Source organism: Leucoraja erinacea, chromosome 22 (genome assembly GCF_028641065.1).
Source record: "Leucoraja erinacea ecotype New England chromosome 22, Leri_hhj_1, whole genome shotgun sequence".
Classification (NCBI taxonomy): domain Eukaryota; kingdom Metazoa; phylum Chordata; class Chondrichthyes; order Rajiformes; family Rajidae; genus Leucoraja; species Leucoraja erinaceus.
In genome coordinates, this window is record NC_073398.1 from 26,102,619 (window position 1) to 26,125,660 (window position 23,042).

Below are 23,042 nucleotides of genomic sequence, written 5' to 3' on the forward strand. Positions count from 1 at the left end.
ATGAAGTGGAGACATTAGTTGTGTGAATCACAGAAATTTATTTTTGCATTTCCATTTGTAAGATTGCCCTGAGGCTGCATTTCCCTTTAATGTGGGTTCTCAACAGATTCGACCTGAAACCACAGCTCTTAAAAGGATCTAGGGCATTGCATGCACCACAATTCCATTTACAGGGAGTGTCACCTACTAACTATGAACGGATGCAGCAATGCGGGAGAATACTGAATGAGGGATCTGAGCAGAATGAAGATGAATAGTACTCTCAGGATACATGTTCTTTGTTCATGGGGAACAGTGAAGACTATTCAGGGCCTCAGCCCAGCAAGAGGTTGCTAGGGAGATATCTGTCAGCCGTCTGAGTTCTTGCACTTAAGGAAAACCTGCAATGACTGTGCTCACTCTGCCTGCTCCTTCAGATAAAGGAAAATAATGTGGTCTGATCTCAAGTAAGCAGCTTGAGTGACAAACTGAAAACATCCTTCAATCAGACCTACAAACCAGTCCACACACATGTAACTATTTGGGGGTTTTCGGAGGTCGGAGATCTCAATGAGGACAAATAATGCAATTTGATTATTGGTCATTGATACAGCATGCATTGTTCGGTAAATACAATGGCTTGCAAAAGTTTTCATACCCCTTGAACATTTCCACATTTTGTCACGTTACAACCACAAACGTAAATGTATTTTATTGGGATTTTATTTGATAGACCAACACAAAGTGGTGCATAATTGTGAAGTGGAAGGAAAATGATACATGGTCTTCAATTTTTTTTACAAATAAAAAAACTGAAAAGTGTGGCGTGCAAAAGTATTCAGCCCCCCTGTGTCAATACTTTGTAGAACCACCTTTCGCTGCAATTACAGCTGCAAGTCTTTTTGGTATGTCTCTACCAGCTTTGCACATCTAGAGACTGAAATTTTTGCCCATTCTTCTTTGCAAAATAGCTCAAGCTCAGTCAGATTGGATGGAGAGCGTCTGTGAACAGCAATTTTCAAGTCTTGCCAGAGATTCTCAATTGGATTTAGGTCTGGACTTTGACCGGGCCATTCTAACACATGAACATGCTTTGATCTAAACCATTCCATTATAGCTCTGGCTGTATGTTTAGGGTCGTTGTCCTGCTGGAAGGTGAACCTCCGCCCCAGTCTCAAGTCTTTTGCAGACTCTAACAGGTTTTCTTCCAAGATTGCCCTGTATTTGGCTCCATCCATCTTCCCATCAACTCTGACCAGCTTCCCTGTCCCTGTTGAAGAAAAGCATCCCCACAGCATGATGCTGCCACCACCATGTTTCACAGTGGGGATGGTGTGTTCAGGGTGATGTGCAGTGTTAATTTTCCGCCACATATAGCGTTTTGCATTTAGGCCAAAAACTTCAATTTTGGTCTCATCTGACCAGAGCACCTTTCTCTACATGTTTGCTGTGTCCCCCACATGGCTTGTGGCAAACTACAAACGGGACCTCTTAAGGCTTTTTTTCAACAATGGCTTTCTTCTTGCCACTCTTCCATAAAGGCCCGATTTGTGGAGTGCACGACTAATAGTTGTCCTGTGGACAGCTTTCCCACCTGAGCTGTGGATCTCTGCAGCTCCTCCAGAGTTACCATGGACCTCTTGGCTGCTTCTCTGATCAATGCTCTCCTTGCCCATCCTGTCAGTTTAGGTGGACGGCCATGTCTTGGTAGGTTTGCAGTTGTGCCATACTCTTTCCATTTCCGGATGATGGATTGAACAGTGCTCCGTGAGATGTTCAAAGCTTGGGACATTTTTTTATAACCTAACCCTGCTTTAAACTTCTCCACAACTTTATCCCTGAGCTGTCTGGTGTGTTCCTTGGGCTTCATGATGCTGTTTGTTCACTAATGTTCTCTAACAAACCTCTGAGTCCTTCACAGAGCAGCTGTATCTATACTGAGATTAGATTACACACAAGTGGACTCTATTTACTAATTAGGTGACTTCTGAAGGCAATTGGTTGCACTGGATTTTATTTAGGGGTATCAGAGTAAAGGGGGCTGAATACTTTTGCACGCCACACTTTTCAGTTTTTTATTTGTAAAAAAATTTGAAAACCATGTATCATTTTCCTTCCACTTCACAATTATGCACCACTTTGTGTTGGTCTATCACATAAAATCCCAATAAAATACATTTACGTTTGTGGTTGTAACGTGACAAAATGTGGAAAGGTTCAAGGGGTATGAATACTTTTGCAAGCCACTGTATATAGAATGTAGAAAAGAGGAACTGCAAATGCTGGTTTAAAAAATACACTGTATTTGTTAAAATGCACACATGTGTTGAGTTAGCGGAGCGGGTCAGACAGCATCTCAGGAGAACATGGATTGGTGATGTTTTGGATCGGGATCCTATTTCAGTTTGATTGTGGTGGGGGAGGGAGGGGGGTCCCGGAAGGGATGAGGGGCAGGACAAATCCTGGTGAGTTATAGGTAGATACAGGTGAAGGGGGTTTTGATAGGCAGGTGATTGGACAAAGGCCAGAAATGAAAAGCCAAAAGGTATGAGATAAGGATAGAAGCCAGAGGAAGGAATACATGAGTGAAGGAGAGAGTGATGGCCTGGTGCTTAGGTTGTACAGCGAACAGAACGGGTTCCCATACCTCACACACACATACACGTGTCCAGTAAAGAGGAAGGCACCCTGGAACACAGCAGAAAGCACGACGGTTACATTGAGACCCAGGGTAAAACCTGAATTTTGATACTTTGATGCCTGGTGTTTAAGTTTTCTTCCAACTGGAAACATTTTGAGCTGCAAGTGAGGCAAAGGATAACTTCACGTGAAGTTAGCCCCAAATTCATTACTTCGGCACCTAGAAAGCTTTCCTGATGTTGACTGTAATCATGGTTACGTATCATCCACATACTGTTGCTGCTGCATGAAGCAGACTGGCGTCACACTGAATCAGGCTGACTCCTTCATCGATGCCGTGCCACCTGGATGCCGAGCGTTAAAGTGAGAACACAAGAAATTGCATATCTCCAAGGGGCAAGATCAGACTTTTCAGAGAATTGGAAGTTGCAATTACCAGAATATGGTGACTCTCAGCACGCTGTCCCAGAAGCAGATATACTGTACTCGTGCATTGTATGATTGGACTGGGTAGGATGAAGAGCACTATCTCTGTACACATGATGATAAATAAATCAAAATAAGATAACAACAATTGACTGCAGACTATACAGCCAAGCAATAGATAAAGTTGAATACAAAGAAATGTGAAACAACAGCCTTTGGCAGAAGGAATGGAGAGAGGCAATGTACATCTAATGCTACAAACCAACCAATGTACAGCAACAGAGGGAGCTGTGGGGTGGGGATCATATGCATAATCGTTTAAGATGGGCAGTGATATTAATAAAGTAGGTAACTAAGGATGAAGGATCTTGGGCTTTGTAATTAGCAGTATTAAGTGCAAAAGCAAAGAGATTATGTTGTACCTTCCTAATGCTCTGGTCCATTCCACAACAAAAGCAGATTGCGCGTTTCCTGTCACAGGGAACAGGTATGGGTAGAGAGGAGATTTTATAGAATGGTACCAAGGATGAGGAATTTTAGCTACAAGGTGGCACAGTGGCAGAGTTGCTGCCTTACAGCGCTTGTAGTGCCGGAGATCCAAGTTCAATCCCGACTACGGGTGCTGTGTGGATGGAGTTCATACGTTCTCCCCGTGACCTCGTTGGTTTTCTCCGAGTTCTTCGGTTTATTCCCACATACTCCAAAGACGTACAGGTTTGTAAGATAATTTGCTTGGTATAAATGTAAATTATCCCGAGTGTAGGATAACGTCAATGTGCATGGATCGCTGATTGGCGCAGGCTCGGTGGGCTGAAGGGCCTTTTTCTGTGCTGTATCTCTAAAAAAAATTTAAATTGGAGACTCACGTTATTTTCAGAGCAAAGAGCATTGCAGAGAGATTGGACAGAAGCAAACAGGATTATGGAGGATTCGGTATACTGGATAAAGAAAAGCTGTTCATATTGGCTGATGGTATAAGGACTAGAGTACACAAATATAAAGTTTTGCAGCATGGAGTTGAGATTTGTGAAGAAGAACTTTATTATGAAGCAAGTGGACATGATCTGGTATTTGCTGCTGACAAAGGTGGTGAAGATGAAAAAATCCATGATTTCAAAAAGTAATTCCTCGGGTACTTGAGGCAAATACCTTTGTAGGGTAATAGATGTGGACCAGAGAGATAAGTCTGAGCAAAATGTTTCACAGAGAGATGACAGTGTCAATGTTCTGAAAGGGCTACTTCTGTGCCATCAGGGCTAGATGAGTGCATGCCACTTGCAGACTGCAATTCTGTGGGAGGATTTGAGGATGGAGGATTTGAGGATGTTACTACTGTTTGTGACCACATGAATTGTTATCTTTAATATAAATGTTAATACTTGCTGTGGACAAGCTTTTAGAAGGTTAACAACATTCATGGATTATGTAATGGTACAGCACACGAGGTGCCTATGTGTAACGAGGTGCCTATGTGTAACATCCTGCTGGTCTTCTCTGCTATCCTGCATTCTATCACTCAGTTGATCATTGCATTGGTGAGGCTGCCTGTTCCGCTGAGTTACTCCAGCTTTTTGTGTCATTACAGCGAGACATGGGTTGGCTGAAGAAGGGCCTCAATCCGGAGCTTCACCTATTCTTTCGCCCCATAGATGCTGCCTCACCCGCTGAGTTTCTCCAGCATTTTTGTCTACATTCGATTTTTCCAGCATCTGCAGTTCTTTCTTAAACATGTTGTCGAACAAAGTGATTTTATTAAGTTAACACAAAACAGCTCTCAGAACCACAATAAGGGGCATTACAGTCACATAAATAGGCTACAGATAAATATGCACCATGTGCCAGCAGATGAGATGAGTTTAAGTTGGCATTATAATTGTCACAAGCATCACTGGCTGAAGGACCTGCTCCTGTGCCATACTCGTCTATGCTCCATGTTCTACGGAAGAACAGAAAGAAAGAAACAAGGAATGAAGAAAGGCAGGAAGAAATCATAAAAGGATTTGCATCTTTCTTTTGCCTCTCACAATCTCTTAAGTGCGGTAAAAGTCACAACTGGAGGGCAAAATGTGACACGAACAAGAATATCCATCCATTTGAACAAAAAGGCAAGAATTGTGACAATCAGAGTATTGGTCAGTGCCAGATTTTATGAGACATGAGAGAGGCAGCATCTGTCTTGTTAACCATGCCACCAGAGACTACTGTATGAAATGCCACTTCTGCAAAATCTTCCATTCATTTCCCAGCGCAGGTGTCCTATTTGCCACTGGATATAAATAACTACAAAGTGCCATCAAATTAAATAGTAAGTCAGTTTAATTACTATTCAAAGGATAATAAATCACAACCTGTCTCTCATTCAGCAGTTGATTAATTGTGATATATTACTTGAAATTCTGGCAGTATGCAAATAATTTTTTCACTTGCGGGGAGGGCAGATCCAAACTCAGAAGCCAGCAATTGGGCCTGAAGGCCTTATTAAAATATTGTTCTGAGTGAATAGTGTTTGTCTCTTGAACCTGTCATGTTCCCTCAGGTGGCTGTTAAAGATTCAATGGTCAACTAATCAAAGGAAGGCTTTAACAGGGGAATTGTCCTACAAGGGAAGAACAGGCAGTGAAGAAAGCGAATGGTATGTTAGCATTCATAGCAAAAGGATTTGAGTATAGGAGCAGGGAGGTTCTACTGCAGTTGTACAGGGTCTTGGTGAGACCACACCTGGAGTATTGCGTACAGTTTTGGTCTCCTAATCTGAGGAAAATCATTCTTGCCGTAGAGGGAGTACAGAGAAGGTTCACCAGACTGATTCCTCGGATGTCAGGACTTTTATATGAAGAAAGACTGGATAGACTCTGCTTGTACTCGCTAGAATTTAGAAGTTTGAGGGGGGATCTTATAGAAACTTACAAAATTCTTAAGGGGTTGGACAGGCTAGATGCAGGAAGATTGTTCCAGATGTTGGGGAAGTCCAGAACAAGGGGTCACAGTTTAAGGATAAGGGGGAAATCTTTTAGGACCGAGATGAGAAAAAAAACATTTTTCACACAGAGAGTGGTGAATCTCTGGAATTCTCTGCCACAGAAGGTAGTTGCGGCCAGTTCATTGGCTAGATTTAAGAGGGAGTTAGATGTGGCCTTTGTGGCTAAATGTATCAGGGGGTATGGAGAGAAGGCAGGCACAGGATACTGATTTGGATGATCAGCCATGATCATATTGAATGGTGGTGCAGGCTCGAAGGGCCGAATGGCCTACTCCTGCACCTATTTTCTATGTTTCTATGTTTCTAAGTGTAGAACAGACCAGTTTGCTCTATTTTCAACAAGCACAAACTCAGTGGGTGAAATGGCCTCCTTCTGTGCAGTAATAGTTCACAGGAATGCAAGGAAGTAGGTGTAAGAGTATACCAAAGATCATAGAGCTGAGCATGATGGTCCACTCCTGCAAAATCCAATGGACTAATATGTAGTATGGAACGGGGTGGGAGGTCCACCATTTTAGCAAACCCAACCCGACTTCTGTGGAATGTGTAATCAGCAAAGATCATAGAGCGGAGTCGGGTCGGGTTGGTTTCTTTATTTGAAAATAGAAATGAGACAAACTATCAAGGGAATGATTTGGTATGGTAATTGAAAGGTTTCCCATGACATTCTGTCTGAAGAAGGGTCTCGACCTGAAACGTCACCCATTCCTTCTCTCCAGAGATGCTGCCTGGCCCGCTGAGTTACTCCAGCATTTTGTGTCTATCTCCGGTTTAAACCAGCATCTGCAGTTCCTTCCTATACACACATCAGTCTGTCCAGTCGAGGGTGCAATTGGTGATCGAAATAGAACAGCAAGTGTTCAAGGGTGATTAATGCACCAGTTTATGTACTTAACTTCATCCCGCGTTGAAACTGATCCAGAGGTGTATTAATCATCAGTAAATACACGCTTCTTTCCCCTCTTTTCATTACTTGTATGACAGTTTCTAATTGGCGCACACAATGCTTTGGGGCCTGTTTGTATGGGTGAAAAATACAGCGATTCCGAATCTCACTGCACTTAGCCCAGTAGAGTTATTTTCTTTACTCGTTTCAATGCGCGTAAAAGCAAATGACAACACAAAATGAAGATTCTTGTCACAAACAACCAAAAAAGCTTGTAATGATTAGAATTTTATTAACATTTCGCCTTTTCATTTTGGATCGAATAAATAAAAGTGATAAACATTTACACGGAATTCGAAATATTATTTTTATTATGGGTAGCATTTTGGAGATTTGTAGATAAATGGAACACGTAATGTTGAGGCACCGTTACTGTAATCTGACTCTTAACATGCCTGTGTTTTAAAATCTAAATATTTCTTTGCTATAAAATAAATAGTTACACATGGTCATAGCTGGTTACCCTATATTCTGCTAATTGGTATTCATATATATATTTTTTTTTTTTAAACGCATAAATGATAAATTGCAGGAACAACGTGTTTTTAAAAGAGTTTACTTCAGTTGTGATTAGTTTTTATTTCAAAATAGACTTTATTCAAATAATAAATATATACAATACGTGAACCGTGCGAAAAAAATTAATCCGACATTTTTCAAAGGTCAAAGGTATTAAAGGTATTTTATTGGTCACATTCACATACACCTAGGTGTAGTGAAGTGAAATGCTTCTTGCCATTTTGCAGCACATAAAGAAGAAATACAGACATAACATTAATAAGAGTTTTAAACATAAAGAACATCCCCCCACAATGGTTCCCATTATGAGGGAAGGCACAAAGTCCAGTCCCCAACCCCAGTTCGCCCAAAGTCGGGCCTATTGAGGCCTCCACAGTTGCCTCTACGGAGGCCCGATGTTCCAGGCCGTTCTTGCCAGGTGATGTTGCTCCGGCATCGGGAGAGTCCTCTCAGCGGCTTGGGAACCCTGGGATCCAAAATGCTTTAAAAAACACTTTTTGTACGGTCCTTCCTTCAAATATGTGTTCAGACAACCTCAGATTACCCTGCTTTTATATCCACTTTAAACCCGTGCCATGTCGTTTGAATTATCCCTCCTCATTGTCTGATCCAGTTTCTGAATTACTTTGAAATTGAACTTCCTTTTACTACTGTGAAACCCAGTAGCAGGAACACCGTGAAGAGTAAATGAATAGAAAGAAAGAGGGAATACATCAAGAAGCAAATTATCATGTAATGTCAAGTTTAGATTTCTAAAATTGGTTGTTTATTTCTGTGGGATCCTCTGTCTTTTATTAGTGTGGGATCTTCTTGACCGGCTGATGTATTGGTCAAGTACCTATGGAATACCTTGGACTCACTGGTCATTCATCTCATTGTTATTTATAGTATTGTCACATGCACAAAATAGCTGCTGTATTTGTTCTTAACGACGATTAAAGCTTTGCAAAGTCATTTATTGAAGCACTTTATGTGCACTGAGGTGTGGCAAGGTGCAATAAAACTGCATCGCTAACCTTTAAATGTTATATTTTTCATTTCTGCTGAATATTTCAGATAAAAGAAAATTGGATTCAGACATTTTCATAGAGTGATTCTTGCCAAATGTTAGGGAGTGATAAGTTTCGAGTAAAGAGAGCTCATTATTCAGAGTCTTTACTTATCACCCACTGTGTTAATCTAAGATTCAGAGACAAGGAGTTGATGTAAGTAGGTTAATGCCAAGTAGTTACATTGGGAATTAATTCTCTGAGAATATGAACAGTGAATTCTCAATTTTTGGATAACTAACCTACAAACAACCCTTTCTTCCCCCACCCCACTCCATTGTGGCCCACCTGGACTAGCATCCATTTCTTCCTTTCCCCCTTCTCTTTCACCAACATTCCTTTTTCTGGCTCCACAATTCGCACCTCTAATATCCTTATCTCACCTTTTATCTTTCCATCTCTGGCCTTTGTCCAACCATCTGCCGATCAATAACCCCCCTCCCTAGCAGTATCCACCGATCACTCACCAGGCTTTGTCCTGTCCATCATGGCTTCCAGCATTATTTCCCCTTCCATCATCTCTGGAGAGAAGGAATGGGTGATGTTTCAGGTCGAGACCCTTCTTCAGACTGAAAGGCATGGGGAACTTTTCAATTACCATACCAAATCATTCCCTTGATAGTTGTTTCTGAATGGGGTCATAGCCCCATTGTGTCGAGCCAAATGGTAGCTCATATCCTACCATCAGTTTACTTTGCAACTGTCTTCAGACTGACCCAAGTACAGATGCCTTTTGTAGAAAGACTTGATGCGTTGTACATTCTTAAAGTGTGCATCGATTTTTTGAATTTCAATTTAGCCTTCGCTAATTACAATTTGTGAGGAAAAAGTAAGAATGGAGTTTTTTGATTATTTGATTACTTTTGGAATCTGTGGCATCTGAGAGGATTTTAACATCTGGTTCTCAATTGTATGATGCTTATTGGATTTATGATCCTGTTCCAAATGCTCTTGACAGGTTTTGATGCCTTTGTATGGCAGGCATGTAGGTTGCTAGAGATCATCTGTCACGGTGAATAGAGCCTTGTTAAAATTTCATTCTCCTACAGTAATTCTCCCCCTCAACCTTCAAACCTTTGCTGCAAGTGAAATGGTAAATATCTCTCTTAATCTTGCACACATACACAATCACACACAAAATCCTCTCATTGGCATCGCATGGAATCTGAGTAATGAGAGAAGACTGGATAGGCCTGGGAAAGATAAGGTCTTCTATGTGCAAAGTGGAAAAAAATAACATAGAATGGCATTTAAACCAAACAGGTTTAGACACAGGTTCAAACTATTCTCAAAATTCTTTTTCGACCATAGTTCAGTTGTCCAGGCCTTTGTCTATTCAAACCTCTCAGATTGCTACCTGTTTCTTAAATATTGGTGACCTTTCAATAATTAAGCCTTGAGGTGGCTGGCAGCCTTTCAACAGCAACTGGCACCATGTAACTTGATCTTTTCCTTTCCATAGTGTACTGAGAGGGCTCCAATATTTTGGGATGGCCTTAAGTACCAATGTTACCTGACATGATTGTGTTGTTGCTTTCCACTAATCCCAGTGCATTACCCTTGGCACTGCTCTTGGCCAAGAACAATATTTTATTGTTTATTATCTGGGTCATTGAATAAATCAGGTAATAATTTTTTTTTTAAACTCCAAGAATGTTTTCCTATTGTTTCCATAACGATTAAAATATTATGTGGTTACAGCATTGAATCATCCCAATTGTTCCACTGTGGCAGTGTTTTCACTCCAAATGTGCTTGCTTCATCTTTACCTGTGGCATTAAATATTTGAGGAGGATATAATCTTGCATTGTTGGTATTATTCTTGCAGTTGATTTTGCATCTCCTCATGTCCATTTTCTCATGTGAAGGTCAGTTGAACGATTGTCTAACCACAGTTCATAGAATCATAAAAATGTACAGCACAGGGACAAGTCATCTTAGCCGACCTCATCCACGCTGACCACGATATCTATCTATACTGATCTAATTTGCCTGATTACCATCACCCGGCAGGGTCACAACATCCGAAGCCTGGATTGCCTCAGCACAGAGGGAGAATAAGGAGGGAAGAGACAAAGACTTTAAGACTTTAAGATTTTTGCCTTCCATCACAGTGAGGAGGTGCCTGGTGAACTCACTGTGGTGGATGTTAATTTGTGTTTATTGTGTGTTTTTGTCATTTTTATTAAATGTATGACAGCAAGGGAACGGAATTTCGTTCGGACCGAAAGGTCTGAATGACAATAAAGGCTACTTTGACTTTGGCTTTGATTAGGCCTATAACCATCTTCTTCTTTCCTGCCAAAGTACCTATTCAAAAGCCTTTTCAATGTTGTAATTGTACCTATCTTACCACCTGCACTGGCAGTTCTGTCCAGATATCCACCACCCAGTGTGTGTAAAATCTCTCCCTCAGGTCTCTTAAATGTCTTTCCTTCCACATTATGTGTGTCTTTGAGTCCGAGACTACCCACTCTAGAAAAATGTGTGATATGGAAATGATTAGGGAGTTGGTTAATTTGAATGATCTGCAAAAGTCAACATGGATACATTGAGCTAAATAAATACTTTCTATCAATTGTTTGATGGAACAAATTTTGGTATCTCTCTCTTACATTAGATGTAGGAATCACATTTGTTGTTGAATCGGTGTCTATTCCTCTTTCTTTTTATATTTTGATATGAATAGAATGTGAATATAGAAATCTCCCTGCTATCTCTTCCCTATTGTAATGTTGATACATGTAATGCACCCAGGCTGGGGATCATTTTATCATTTAGTTCGCCAAATCATCACTTTTTTATTTTTAACTGCCATTTCATCATTTATTTCATGTTCATCACATTAGTTTCCTGGTAGATACCAAGGTAGTGTCATTGTTCAATATTTCTGTCAGTTTGTGATCGTTGACTATGTGTCTATTGTCTATTGTCTATTCCTTTCTGATCCTGATATGCCTGTAGAATACATCAATAATTTATTTTTATATTCAATTTTGCTCTGTTCACTGTTTACCTTTTGTGACTTTCCTTTCATTGATAATAATAGCTTATTAGTTTATGTAATTATGAAATCTGAACAACAAGACTGATGGACACAACGGCAGACAGTCAGTGAAAATGTAGCAAACCAACTATAAAAAAATTTAGATCGTAGTTGGACCAAGGCCATGTTCTCCAGAGATACTGCCAGACCTGCTGTATTATTTCAGCACTCTGTCTTTTCTTCTAAAACAGCATATGGAGTACCTTGTGTCTACACTGTCCTCAAATTTGCTGAGTTGTGTTGTGAGTAAGTTGTGAGGACACAGAGTCTTCAAATAAATGTGGATACATTTCATGAATAGGCAACCATTTGGCAGCTGAAATATAATGTGGGGAAATGTGATGTTATCCACTTTGGTAGTTAGAATTATGTTTAAATGGAGAAAGACTACTGAGTGTTGCTGTACAGAGCAATCCAGTCATCCCTGTATATGAAACTTAAAATTACCATATAGGCAGAGAGGTTAATTGGGAAGATAAATAGATAATGAATTTATTGCAAGAGGGGTGCAGTACAAAAATAGTGAAATCAGTCCAGCCATTGGTTTGTCCTGGAATTACATATTTAGGTTTTGTTTCATTATTGGAAGAAGAATTTATTTGCAATAGAGAAAGCTCAGAGAATGTTTAGTAGATTGAATGCTGTGATAGGAGGTAATATTATGACGTAATCGAGCAGATCGTGCCTATAGAATCAGAGAGCTATATAGTCATAGAGTCATGCAGCATAGAAACGGATCATTTTGCCTACTAGGCTAATGCCAAGCATTAAGCATCTCTCTATACTAATCCTCTTTCCCATCAATCCGTCTGTAGCCTTCTATGCCATGACATTTCGTTCATCTAAAAAGTTAGTAAATATCATGAGAGTATCTGCTTCCACAACACCCTCAGGAAGTTCTAGGTTTCAAACATCCCCTCGGAAGGAAACCATTCTTCTTCAATTCCCCTCTAAACATCCATTCCTTAGATGCTTCCGGTAAGGAGGAACATTACGCATTATCTACCATATAATTACCCCCTTTAATTGTGTATACTTCAATTCAATCACCCCTCATTCTTCCCTTTAGTTTTCAGTTTTAGTTCCGGTTTTTCAGCGTCGAAACAGGCCTTTTGGCCCACCGAGTCCGCGCTGACCAATGATTATCCGTACAGTCCTGCACACGAGGGACAAGTTCCCTTACTTTGCCATCATTATCCCTCCCCCTGACTGGAACATGCTGGTTATGGACTATGATCAACTGGTCTTTAAGTGACTCATATACCTTATTAGTTATCCCACAATTTATCACCTCTCATTTTTCATCTGCCATTTCTTTCTCCATCTTACGAATGGATCAATATTACGTAGTTGAAAACTGTCCACCTCACTACCAACTATAACATCAATCTTTTTTTAGTTGAGGAGATACATGATTGCTGGAATCTGGAGAAAAAACAAATAGCTGGAGGAACTCAGTGGGTCAGAGACAGCATCTGTGTGTGTGTGGGGGGGGGGGGGGGGGGGGGGGGGGGGGGGGGGGGGGGGAATTTTCCATGGTTTGTGTTGTGACCCTGCATCAGGACTAAGAGTGGAGAGGGAAGATAGCTGTTATGAAGAGGAAAGATAAAGAGGTCAGATAGTGATAACTAATCTGTTTGATAAAGGGATGAAAATCAATGGGTGCATGAAGCAAGATGGGTGGGGAGCAGTGAGGTCGCACTAATCTATGACTACATAAAGGAGGAATGAAAAATGTTCTTTTTTTTTCAACTGAAACAATTTGGAGAATTTTATTTGTTCTAAGTCAACAGTGTTTATCAAACATTTTGTCTGACTCCTTTGGAGCCCTGAGAACAGTTCCACCCTCTTTTTTTTTGTATGAGCATGTTGAAAATTTGATTTCATTGTGAAAGCTGATCTTTCCTTTGATTATATTCAATGTTTTTTTTCTAAAAATGTTAGATTTATTTTTCATTTTGTTTGTTCAGTATTGTATTTGGTTAATTAAATATTGGCCCATCTTAAATCAGAATTATTGAGCCCATGTTTCATTGAAACTGGAAACAATTCTTAATTAAGGTCGCAGTGTTATTCCAGATTGTTTATTCCATTCTTTATTTTCAGATATTTGACATTTGAGCAATGGCAAGGATTTTCTTCTTGGATTTGAAGACTCCTTGCAGGTGAATTATATTATGGAGCTGTTCCACACTTAGCGAGTAGTGATGTTGCCAATGCGCATTTTGATAAACAACCAAAGCTTTCTTTAATCCATCAACCTTTCATTCATGGTGTGTAACTTTAACAGTTGGGCTACATTTGATTACAGTATTGCAATTAATAAGATACATTATGGTGGATTCAAGCACTCAAGAAAGGAAAATATATTAAGCTGAAGAGTATTGTTGATAATTACTTTTGGACCACCTGGGTTCACTTGATAATTTTCAATTTGATGGGTGTTTGATTTGGGCTCTATACCTTAGGATTTTTGATTGTTAATCAGAGTTATTTGAAAGTTGAGAGCCACAGAGGTTCTGCTTTATGCTCTACATATTGTGGACATATGGTCTGATTTAGAAATTGATTGGAGATTTTGCAGTAAGTTAGATTAGTATTTGTTTTAACATCCATCAGGGTAATTGTAATTTAGCATCCTGTGTGGAACAATCTAGTTCACGTATTGTTGAAATTACATGGTTCAATTAACCTGTGATTGCAGATGTGTGCTTTGGATTCCTGTGTAAATATAATGAAGCAGTCCAGCCTCTGTCACCCTGTTCATATTGGCAAGTGAATGCCCTCTTCTGATTGTTGCATTCTATCTCCACACAGATAGCAATCCTTTCAAAAAATGAAGACAGTGCAAAGGCCTATGACACAAAGGCCACTTACGCTTGAGCTGAACTCCCCCTATCTCTTTGCAACCATGTACTGTGCAGCATGGACACTTGCCAGTAAATAATACATCTGTCTGCTATACTAGGATCATGATCATTGACAGTCTGAAGATGCAGCATTTATAAAATACCGTAAAAAGCAGCAGTAAACCATGCATCCCATGCCTGTTTTTGCATTCTTTAAAAATAATGGTTGAGTTTTTTTTCCACCTTAGAACCATTTTCCTGCATGAATCCTATATCCATCAATACATTTAATAATTAAAAAATGATTGACCTATTCCTTAAATGAAAATATCTGAACTTTCAAAGCACCCTTGGGTAGAGAATTTCCAAGATTCTGTACTCGCTGGAAGACATTTCTTCTTATAATCTATCCTGATTGGCAGACGCTTCATTTTGAAATTTTAAATATCTCAACTGCAAAAAACATAATTTCTGCACATGCATATGCTGTCATGTCCTGGAACCAAGTTCAGGTCGCCAATAGATACATTCCACTGCAGTCTCTCTTTCTACCACCAGCTGAAAACCTGTCTTACTGGACCTGCTGAAGTACAAACTTGGCAATGCAAATGTTAAGCTTGAGTACCATGATATCACGACATCAGATAAGTTTTGGTTTATCATCGTTTTACACACAGTCCTCTCACAATCAACCACCACTCCAGTCACCCTGCTCCATATGCTCACCTCCCATCCTTGAATCCCACAGTTCCCTTTTATCCCCCCTCTTTTGCCACCTCCCTGTGCACTTCCACCCACATCTTTCCTCTGGCTTGACATTTCACTCCTTTCCATATCTGATTCGCTTTTGTCTCTTTCCACTTGTAGCTTTCGTCACTATCTCCATCCATCTGCCAATCAAACACCCCTCACCAGTGTCTATCACTTGCCGGGCTTTGTCCCACCTCCAACTTTCTTTTTTGTTTTTTTGAATGTTTATGGTAAGGGTACGATAGAACTTTATTTATCCTATGAAGGAAATTGATCTGCCAACAGTCACAAAACAAAAGATACACGAAACATGAAACTAGAGTGACCAGTGGAATAGATAGATAGATAGATAGCCTTTTATTGTGAATGGATTGGTGATGTGCAAAGATTGGGGGGGGGGGGGGGGGGGGGGGGTCAGCCCCCCCCACGACGGAAGGGGGATGAATTGTAAAGTTTGATAGCCACAGGGAGAAAGGGTCTCCTGTTGGGATCTGTGCTGCATCTTGGTGGAGCCAGTCTGTTGCTGAAGGCACGCCTCAGGGCTGATTTGCCCTCGATGTTGCTGGGCGTCTTTAGTGTTGTTGAGGCTGTTCTCCAAGCAAATGGAGAGCAGTCCAAGATACACCTGACTGCAGGTAGGAGAAATACTTTGACGTGTTTGGGATGTCAGGATGCCCGAGTCGAATCCCGACAACCTCAGCCTGGTAAAGTTTGCATTTCATTATTCAGCATCAGACTGATTAGAATACCCACTGAACACATTGTTTCTCTTGCACGCATACATTCTCTCTCTCTCTCTCTCTCTCTCTCGCAGACTAAGATATGGATTTGACCAAAATATCCCCTTGAATGGATATAGTTGAAATCCATAAACCCCGGGACAAACACGTCACCAGTTGGGTGATGAATTTGATCATTCCGTTTCACAGCCAGCCTCCAGGTGACATTGATATGTGACGGCACCGCCATTGGAGGAGGCTGTTGTTAGCTCCGGGACAGTGGCTGGACGTTGTGAGACAGACATTTAGCCCTTGTTGCCGATCTGAACCCCGTGCTCTCGTTCCGGCATGATAACTCGTTGAGACCTCTGCTCCTACTCTCCACCTCTTTCCCCTTGCGGAAAGTGGATGGTCCAGGAAGTTTGCTGGGGTGACAGCGTTGGTGAGCAGTGATGTCCAGCTCTCAGCTGTGGGGACTCATTGTCACAGCGCCCGAGACTGTTTCCAGGACTCCGCCGTGTTGAACAGGCTCAGCCTGGCAAAGTTTGGATCTACCGTCTGACTGACCGAGTGAGGGAGGGGAGCGCTGCTCACCCCAGTCCCGCGGCCGCAGAGTCTCGCTGGGTCTCGGTTGTCCGCAAGGTGGGCTTGGAAAAGAAACATTGGCCAGCACGCAACGGGGGAAACACCGATGCTGTCTGATCCAATCCTTTTCGGGGAGCAGCTGAGGTTTCGCAGGAAGTGTTCCTGAAGATCTTCAGTCAAACAGGACAGTCCGAAAGATGCGTGGAGAAATGGACTGAGGAGAGAGCCGGGTTTGGTAAGTAAGTGTATAGCGGGGGGGAGGGGGTCTGCTGTGAGTGTTCCCGGACAGGAATTTGTCGCTTGCATGTTCTCAATTATTTACTTTCCCGAACACGTCCGGCGAGGGCTGGCTCTAGTGTTCGGAGGTCTTTGGAAACTCTACACCCAGTGGGTTGCCGAAAGCATTCTTGCCTCGGTTAAAACGCATTTCTGGCCCATTCGTTTAAATGTTGTGTCGTCTTACTTTAATGAGTACGGCGCCGATAGTAAACCCAATAAAAAGGGAGCATCTCCCTCGGGGAACTTCTTGAAGAGAGAGCCACCCTCCATCCGGGATCGCATTTAAAGAGGGAGTTCCCGCAAGCGTCACGTTAGAGAAGCCCCACTGTCAAGGACCTGTCTAAAGGGAGTCTCTCATCATCACGATGCACTTAAGTGGGCCGATCATTATCTCAGTTGCAATTTTACCGGGAGGGTTGAATCGATAGCACGAAAAAGAAATCGTCGTTAGTGAGCGAGTTGTCGTTTTAGAGTGAGGTTTTTTTTTAAATGTATTCATTTATGTGTCACTTGGGAAGACATCCATTCAGTTGGGCCACTACCTTGAACTGTGCATTCGCTCTTCAGAAGGAGTTCCGCAGTGCTATTGGGTAGTGAGTTACAGGATTTTAACCGAATTATGAGGAATTGGCAATATGCTGTGGATCTTGGAGGGGAACCCGTGGGTACTAGTGTCCCCACGCGCCTACTGCTCTTTGCTTCGTGGTGGTGGGGGGTCACATGTTTGGCGGTCCATTTTGTACATGGCATAAAGCACACCATTCTTACCAGTGAGGGGAAATCATATTTATGGTGATTCCGTGCCAGTGGAATGTACAATTTTGTCCAGGCAATGTTAAGATTCTCGAAAGTTACTGGCACTGCATTCATCCAGTCATGTAGAGAATATTTCATTAGATCCCCGACTTGCACATTCCAGACTGTGGCGTTGAGATGAAGGAGGCTAGTTAGTTATTGGAGAATGTTCATACTCTGACTGCACAGTATCTATTTGACTAGTTCAGTTGTTTTAGCTAAATGGTGCCTCTATAAGTTATTACAGGTTACACACTCGTAAAGGAAATTGATAAAGTGAATGTTCAGTCTTCTTCTAAGAGTAGATAATTCTAAAATTAGAGGACATGAGCTTAAGATGAGAGGGCAGAGATACAAGGAACCCCAGGGACAACCTTTCACTCAGATAGTGGTCAGTATCTGGAACAAGCTGGCAAAGGATTTGGAAAAATAGTCAAATGCAGGCATATGGGAACACCCCAGAATACCAACTTGGTTAACTTGGTCAAGCTGAGCTGAAGGGCTTGTTTCTGTTTTATATATCTCTATGACTCTAAACGTCAGGAGTAGAGGGTTAGACACAGAAACATAGAAAATTGGTGCAGGAGTAGGCCTTTCGGCCCTTTGAGCCAGCACCGCCATTCAATATGATCATGGCTGATCATCCAAAATCAGTACCCCATTCCCGCTTTTCCCCCATATCCATTGATTCCATTAGCCCAAAGAGCTATATCTAACTCTCTCTTGAAAACATCCAGTGAATTGGCCGCCACTGCCTTCTGTGGCAGAGAATTTCACAGATGCACAACTCTGGGTGAAAAAGATTTTCCTCATCTCAGTCTTAAATGGCCTACCTCCTTTTCTTAAACTGTGACCCCTGGTTCGGGACTCCCCCAACATCGGGAACAGTTTCCCTGCATCTAGCCTGTCTAATCCCTTAAGAATTTTATATGTTTCTATATGATACCCTCTCATCCTTCTAAATTCCAATGAATATAAACCTAGTCGATCCATTCTTTCATCATATGTTAGTCCAGCCATTCCTGGAATTAACCTGGTGATATAGCTCTTGGGGCTAATGGAATCAATGGATATGGGGGGAACTCAGGAATGGGATACTGATTTTGGATGATCAGCCATGATCATATTGAATGGCGGTGCTGGCTCGAAGGGCCGAATTAACCTGGTGAACCTATGTTGCACTCCCTCAATAGCAAGAATGTCCTTCTTCAAATTAGGAGACCAAAACTGAGCACAATACTCCAGGTGTGGTCTCACCAGAACCCTGTACAACTGCAGTAGGACCACCTTGCTCCTATATTCAAATCCTCTTGCTATGGCCAACATGCTATTAGCTTTCTTCACTGCCTACAGTACCTGCATGCTTACTTTCAGTGACGTATATACAAGGACACCCAGTTCTCGTTGCACCTCCCTTTCTCCTAATCTGACACTATAGATAATAATCTGCCTTCTTGTTCTTGACACCAAAATAGATAACCTCACATTTATCTACATTATACTGCATCTGGCATTATAAGTTGCCATGCATCTGCCCACTCACCAAACCTATCTAAGACACCCAGCATCCTATTCGCAAATCACACTGCCACCCAGCTAGCTTTGTGTCATCTGCAAACTTAGAGATGTTATGTTTAATTTCTTCGTCTAAATTGTTAATATATATTGTAAATAACTGTAGTCCCAGCACTGAGCCTTGCGGCACCCCACTAGTCACTGCCTGCCATTCTGAAAAGATTCCTACTCTTTGCTTCCTGTCTGCCAACCAGTCCTCTATCCATGTTAATACCCTAGACAGTCTACTATGGAGATGTTTGTGACCTGACACATTTGTGGTGTAAATGCTACTTGCTATCTATCAACACATGCCTGAATATTGGACAGATCTTGCTGCATTGTAACCATGGCCTGCCTTATTTTACAAGGAATTGCAAGTGGAATTGATCGTTCTGCTGTAAATTTAGATGTTCCTTTACTGTCCACTATGCTCTGAACTTTAGTGTCATCCACAAACTTACTATTTGTGTCTCCTACATTAACATCCAGATTGATGATATAAATAATGCCCAACGCTGAACTCAGCACTGTTCCCCATGGCGCACCATTTGGTACAGACCTCCAATGTGAGAAACAAACCTCAACCATCACCCTCTGTCTCCTGCCTTCAAGCCAATTTTGTATCTAATTGGCTAGTTCACCATGGATACCATGTGTTCAAATCTTCCAGAGCAGCCTGCTATATGATACTTTATTAAAGGTCTTGCTAAAATCCATGTGGACAATATCTGCTGTGGTACCTTCATCAACTTTCTTTGTCACCTCTGTCTCATTTGTCACCACAAATTAGACTGAATCAAATTTGTGAGACACAATATCCCCACACACAAAACCATGCTGACTATTCTTAATCCGTTGGTACACAAAAATGCTGGAGAAACTCAGCGTGTGCAGCAGCATCTATCAGATCAGTCTGAAGAAGGGTTTCGCCCGAAACATTGCCTATTTCCTTCGCTCCATAGATGCTGCTGCACCCGCTGAGTTTATCCAGCATTTCTGTGTACCTTCTGATTTTCCAGCATCTGCAGTTCTTTCTTAAATTCTGAATCGGTTCTTGCCTTTCCAAATGCTGGTAGATCTTTAGCCCCCTCCAGTTTTCTAGCATTTCAAATGTGGCTATGGATGATGCAAATATCTCAGCCAAGTCGCCTGAAATTGGTTCCCTGCCTTCCCACAATGTTCTTAATGTCACACTTAATCAGGTTCCTGAAATGTATATATCCTTATGGGTTTAAAGACCTCTAGCACTCCGCTCCACAACATCACCATTAACCTCCCCTCATTCCCCAACATCCATGGCTTTCTCCACGATAAATACAGACAAAAAAATATTCATTTCACAACTCGCCCATCTCCTGTGGTTCTGCACATAGACAAAGTCACGATGAAGCAACTGTTCTGCATCATAATTGTGAAAGCCTTTATGGTTTTTTTTACCACTCACATGCTGGGCCCTTCCGCTGCAGAAGGTCAATCCTGGGAAAGGAAATATCATTGTAATGAAGAAGTTTGGTACATCGACCCCTGGGTGTGACTATATCAGATTGTTGTCCTAATAACCTAAAGATGAGGATATTCCTAATGACTGCTCCATCTATTATCTATCTAATTGTCCATTACCATTTATAATTGGATGTGGTTGTGGATATTGGACATTGTCGGGGGAATGATGAGTACATTTATATATTACATTAAAATTGATGGTGCTTTGGACAATGAAGAAAGTTGCAGCAGGATATAGATTTTATAGAATGTTATGTGGAGCACTGGCAGATGGAATATACTCCCAACTAGTTCAAGTTATTGCATTTTGGTAAATCAAATAGGGATAAAACATGTATTGTAAATTTTAACGCACCAAGAAATATTGAACAGTGGCATAAATATTGGCAACACAGATAAGTAGGCCAATTGGCATGCTTGCCTTCACAGGTTGGGGCATAGAATATAAAAATTGGTACATTATGTTGCAATTTTACAAAACATGGACTGGATTTGGAATATTGTGTGCAGTTCTGATCGCCACACTGTAGGAAGGATGTAATTGTGCTGGAGAGTGCAGAGGAAATGCACAAGGATGTTTTTATTTAATTGGAGGTCTTTAGTTCTGAGGAGGAATTGGACAGGCTAGGTTTGTTTTTCTTAGTGAAGGAGCCTGAGGGATGACCTCATAAAGAGGTATAAATTATAAGAGGCATACAACAGGCAGAACTTGGTAGGATATCAAAAAATAGAAGCCGGAGGGTTAACATGAGACAAAAGAATTTTAAAGGGGATGTGAATGATTAAAAAAAATATATAGGTTGCTATCTGGATTGTGCTGCCAAAGTACATGGTGGAATCCGATACAATCATGACATTTAACAAGCATTTATATAAGGCATAAAAGGATATAGAGCTATTGTCGGGAAATTGAATTTCTGTAGGCCCATAGCAAGGCTGGCAACGAGGGTGTTCCCAAGTGCCTGTTTCTACGCTGTCCTACTCTGTTGCTATATGGTGCTGGATACTGGGGGCAAGGTTGGATTGTTGCTTCGATAAGGACGTGTACCTGGATATTGGGGCCAAGATGGATGTGAGTCTGGATACTAGATGAACAAGTGGATGTGACCCTGATTACTAGGACCCACTTGGATCAGTGTCTAGATGCTAGGGCCCAGATGGATGTGTGCCTGGGTGCACTGGGTGAGCTGGATCAGTGCCTGGATATTGGGAGCGCCGGAGGATGTATACCTGGATACATGGAGTCCAGGTGGATTTGCACATCTATACTGGGGCCCAGATGGATGTGTACCTAGATGCTGGGGGGCCCTAGGTGGTTTGGTGTCTGTGTACACGGTTAAAGTTGATCAGCACCTTGATTAAGATGGAGGGGCATCAATTGAGAGGGAGAGATGCAATGTGCAAGAGAGAGAGAGTTTGATGTGGAGTTGACATTGCGCCAAGCTCTGCTTAGCCAGGATGTTAGACAAAGTAACAATTCCACGCAAGAGGAGCAATTTGAAAATAACTGCAATGATGTCTGGATTCAAAGTGGCAATGAAACAACAACAGTTTCAGAGAAGCAATGTTTCCAGGGCAGAGGATGGCAAGGAGGGAGCAGGGAAACAATAAATAATTTGACAGGAACAATTTTGACAAAGTAACTTAAGTGACACTTTCCTCTAATAGCTGCAGGTCACTTTCTTAATTACATTTAATGTAAGTGGCAAAAGAAGCAGGGTTGATGAAAGGAGAAACTGTTGTGATTTAGAGTGCACTTTCTGAAATTGTTGGTAGCAGTTTCTATGATAACTTTCGATAGGGAATTGAAAGATCGTAGCAAAGAGCAAAGCGGTCAAACTTGGTGTTTCAATCCTACAAAGAGATTCCCAAGTATCGTGAGGAAAGTGGGCTCCTCCTGTTCACTACCATTTTGGGATTCCAACCAATAATGGAGAGTTTAAAGTTTAGGAGAGCGAACTAGTGAACGGCATGCTTCCACTGTACTGTTGGTGAGAAATGAGAATAATATTTTTTATAAAGATGTTAAAAATATTTAAAATCTATAATTTCAAATGTGGACCTAAATGTTCTTAATGGAAGAAAGTTAACAAGTATGGGCAGTGATCAGAGGAGTAGGATTATATGAGATTAACTAATAAAAGCTGATGGATCTTGAGGTGAAGAGTGGGATTCAGTTGGATGAGATATTAAAGGATAATTGGGAGACTAGGGAATGAGTAGAAAAGTCAGTGTGGGTAGTAGAATATTAAAGGATAATAAGGATTGAGTCAGCAAATTAGATTAGACAGTGGGTATTAAAATGTAATGAAGAGTAAGTAGGAACGTGTGATTAGACTTTGTCGGATGCTGAACTAAAATTGCAGCTGAGTAGGAGAGTGAGATTACATGATGGGTTAGTAAGGGATTACTGGGAGAAT